Source organism: Apium graveolens, chromosome 2, assembly GCF_009905375.1.
Source record: "Apium graveolens cultivar Ventura chromosome 2, ASM990537v1, whole genome shotgun sequence".
Classification (NCBI taxonomy): Eukaryota; Viridiplantae; Streptophyta; class Magnoliopsida; order Apiales; family Apiaceae; genus Apium; species Apium graveolens.
In genome coordinates, this window is record NC_133648.1 from 78,245,427 (window position 1) to 78,250,341 (window position 4,915).

Sequence of the window (4,915 nt, forward strand, 5' to 3'; positions counted from 1 at the left end):
ACGGTATTGTTGTTAGAGATCATTCAGCTCAGCTTGTAGAAGCCTTGTCATAATGCTCCTTTGACAGATCTTTCCCTGATTTAGCAGAAGCATTGGGCATATGTGAAGCCCTCATCTAGATCAAGAACAACAATGTTTCGAATGTAATAGCTGAAACCGATTGTTTCTAGGTCCTGCAACTAATTCGCAGCTCCTTCTCCGGTTATTCATATATTGGGAGAGTTGTGAACGAATACAGACATCTATTGGAGGAGTTAAAAAAATCAGAATATAGTTCTTCGTTTTGTTAAATGTTCTGCGAACAAAGTAGCTCATTATCTTTTACAGCTGTTCAATAGCTGAACATAAATGGGATGTGGGGAATGTCCAACCCGCATTTTATTACGAGCTTTGTAAAGATTTTCAAGATTAATAAAATCTTTATTTTCCGTGCCAAAAAAAAATGAGGGTTACGTGTTAGTTGTTACTCTTAGACTATTGTTTTATAATGAATTATTTATCTTATATTTAAATTTCAGTATAGTAATATTTTACAATATTAGTTATGTTGTTATGTATTAATAGATGACTCTTAACCTTTCATATGGTTATCTTAATTACTAGCAACCTTTGGCTCTCCATTTTCCTTGTAACATCCATTCTACTAGCCTATATAAGGCTTGCTTGTACTTTGTTTATGATATAGAATAACAAGATGATCTCTTTCATTATAATCTAGTTCTCTCTCAATCTCTCTTATATATATATATTATATATAACACGTTATCAGCACGATTTTCTTATAAAATAAGGAGATCAATTTTACATAAGTGTTGAAAGGAGATCATCAAAGTGTAAATAGGTGTTGGAAATTCAAGAAGAAGAATGATTCTACGTTATTTCAGTTTGTCCACCAGGTAAGTACACTATTTTTAGTTTACTTTGCTTCGGTTGTAATTGGATGATCTTTATGTGCTTGTTATATGCCTGATTCTTGTATATTTTGTATCTGATTCATTATTCATCGGAATTTATTGAGTTTATACTCGTTGTAAAGGCTTTTTGATTATCTACAATCTTTCTTCTTTGCGTTTTTCCAAAATCTGCTTATAAGTATGTCAGAATCTGCATTTTGTGTAATCTTATTGTATGATTCAGGATGATATGCAGTGACTTCTAAAATTCATGTTAAATTGAATAATAGTTCAAATATTATAAGTCATACCATTCTGAAAATCTCTTTTTGATATCTACATTTTGTCATTACATTCCATTACCATATAATGCGATTTCGATGTCTTAAATATCAAAATACTATCATAATTAGGAGCTGATCTGATGTTACAGTCCACAAATATCTATTTTCTGAATTCGTTACTTGTTCATTTTCAACGAGCTTTACCATTATGGAAAGCTCCCGGAATTTTCTACATTTTTCATGTTTTATACTTTTTCAGATAAAATCATCTTCATAGAGTAAATTGGTATTCTTTGAAACTGATCAGATTTGACTTTATCATAATTAGTCATTTTATACAGTAGATTGCATTCGATGTACCATTAGCTTGAATTCAATGCACCATCATCATATTATATTATCATGCGTTTTTAAATATTAATGCATATGTGTTTTCCTTGCATATTTTTGAATATTGTCCGAATGTGCTTATTATAAAAGTGTTAACGAAGCATGCACACGAAAGAGAACCAATTTGAGATACAACAGAAATTCATGGGCATGATTATAAATTCATGGCCATGAATTGTTTCTGATTTTTTTATTATGTTTATTATGCATGTGAAAAATGAAATTTTGGTGAACTTCTAAATTAAGATATATCATTAACTTGATATTAATGTGTATTATCCTTTCTTTTTAGTAATCAAAATGTCGAATCTTACAAAACTTGAATTCAACGCACTTCATGTCACCGAAAAATATTATTTGATATGGATTCTTGATGTTGAAATCCATCTTAGTGCAATGGGCCTTGGTGACACTATAAAAGAGGGAAATAAAACCTCTGAACAAGATAAGGCAAAAGCTGTTGTGAATATGTTGTGTACTTGATGATTACCAAAACAAAACATCTAAGTAGATTTTACTTAGTGAAATAATGTAGCACTCGACGGATAAGAATTATAGTCCCGACGGATGACTCATTATAGTCCCAACGGATGATTAACTTATTATCCATCGAGTGAGTAGCTTATGTAATAATAAGTTTGTAGCACAGTGTTGTATGCACCTTTGTATAGAATCTGGAGTAGCATATAAGTCATGTTGACTTTAACTAGATATGCAGAATAGGTTGATTAACTGTACATAAGCAATGTCTTGTAATTCTGTATAAGTGAAATGAAGTCAAGTGCCAAAATAACTACCAACAGATGATTAACAAAGCTTCGACGGATGACCAAAATAGCTACCAACGGATGCTTAACAAAGCTTCGACGGATGATCAAATGACTATCAACGGATGTTTAACATAGCAGTCGACGGATGATCAATTAAGTCATCGACGGATGATCTGAAAGTCGACAGATGATCATATCAAGATTCAAACATCAGTTGAACAGTGAAAGCTGACACACAGCCATTGAGTTGGATACAAGTACACTGTGGAAGCCCATTAACTGGGTAATAGAGGACGAAAAGCAGCAAAGATCAAGACTGTTAGATTTTATATTTGTTCAGTTCTTTTGACTTTGTAATCTTGGTAATATATAAACCAAGAGAGTAGCAAATAGAAAAATAACTGAGATAGCTAAGAAACAACAACAGAGAAATCTTTGTAAGCACTATCTTTAGCATTTCCTGTGTTCTTAGCAGTTCTATTTTTTGTAAGCAGCTGTGAGCATTTCTGTACACAGAGTCCTCTCGATATATTAAATATATCTCTGGTGGAATTGTTTAAATCCACCAGAAAGTTTTTAAAGACTCTTGTTTTTAATTACTTATGTTTTGATTCATTCAAGTTTACATTCCGCATTGTGCTAATCAAAACAAATATATCCATAATCGAGTTGAACATTTTTATTTCAAGAAAAAGGTTCAAGAATTCCATTCAACCCCCCTTCTGTAATTCTTGCTATATTGTTAAGGGACTAACAATTGGTATCAAAGCAAGCTCTTAATCTACAAAGAGTTTAAAGATCAAAACAATTCAGCAAGATGAACAAGAAAGATGTTGGAGTCAAGATTCCTTTTCTTGATAAAGATAATTACCATCATTGGAAGGTAAAGATGCATCTTCATATGCTTTCTCAAGATGAGGCCTATGTGGACTGCATAGAAAGAGGCCCTCATGTTCCAATAAGAGCTGCAACAGGAAATGAACCATCTGTTCCAAAGCCAAGGCATGAATGGTCTGATCCTGATATTGAACAAGTCAGGAAAGATAAAAAGGCCATGAACATTATGTTCAATGGTGTTGATGCAGACATGTTTGATAACATCATCAACTGCAAGACTGCCAAGGAAGTTTGGGACACAATACAGATAATCTGTGATGGTACTGAGCAAGTAAGAGAAAATAAAATGCAGCTCCTGATTCAGCAATATGAGCATTTTTATAATGAAGAAAGTGAGTCACTCACTGACATTTTTAGTAGATTCCAAAAGCTATTAAATGCTCTTAAATTGCATGGAAGAGTCTATCAGACTAAAGACTCCAATCTGAAATTTCTCAGATCTCTTCCAAAGGAATGGAAACCAATGACAGTCTCATTGAGAAACTCACAAGATTATAAGGAGTTTACTTTGGCGAGACTGTATGGCATTCTGAAGACCTATGAGCTTGAGATAGAGCAGGATGAAAGAATGGAGAGAGGAAAGAAGAAAGGAGGATCCATTGCACTAGTGGCTGAACTAGAAAAGGAGAAGGAAGTGAAGATGGAAGCTGTGGAATCAACTTCAAAGGCCTGTGAAAGCAAGGGTAAAGGGCTAGCTGCAGAAAGTGAAGATTCATTGAGTCAAGATGACATGAAGGACATTGATGAGCACCTAGCATTCCTTTCAAGAAGATTTTCCAAGCTCAAGTTCAAGAAGAACTTTGGAGCTGCCAAGCCAAATAGAAACATGGTGGATAAATCAAAATTCAAGTGTTTCAAATGTGGCTTGGCAGGGCATTTTGCAAATGAGTGTAGAAAGTCAGATTCCAGTAAGAAAAGATTTGAGTCTGTGAATTATAAGCAAAAATACTTTGATCTACTCAAACGGAAGGAAAGGGCTTTTATTACACAAGAGAATGACTGGGCAGCTGATGGTTTGGATGAAGATGAGGATGTCAGCTATGTCAATCTAGCCCTTATGGCCAAGTCTGATGAAACAGAGACAAGTTCCTCAAGCAATCAGGTAATCACTACAAACCTTGCACATTTATCTAAAGCTGAGTGTAATGATGCAATAAATGACATGTCTACAAAATTGTATCATTTGCGTGTTACACTTAAGTCCCTCATTAAAGAAAATGCTAAAATCAAATAAAACAACTTGTTTTTTAGTGAGAGGAATAATGTGCTTGAGTCTCAGTTTGTTGAGTTTGAGAAACTAAAAATTGAGTGTAGAATTGCCAAGGAGGAATTAACTGAGTCCTTGAAAAAGGAAGAAATTTTAGAGAAGCAGCTCGATCGTGAACAGGAGGTGATTAAAGCATGGAAAACATCCAGAGATGTTCATGCTCAAATCACCAAGGTTCAAGGAATTGAGTCTTTTTGTGATGAAGCCTGGAAAAAGAATAAGGAGAAACTAGAACCTATTTTGGTAGATGGATTGTTGACAGATGTAGACTCGACGGATGATGAGAACTATCCGTCGGATAATAAAAAGTGTTATCCGTCGAATGATAAAAATCCTCATCCGTCGGCTGTGAGCAAACCCATTAGCAAAGCCAAATTAACCAAGCTAAATGAAAAGTATGGGTCTGTTTCTAAG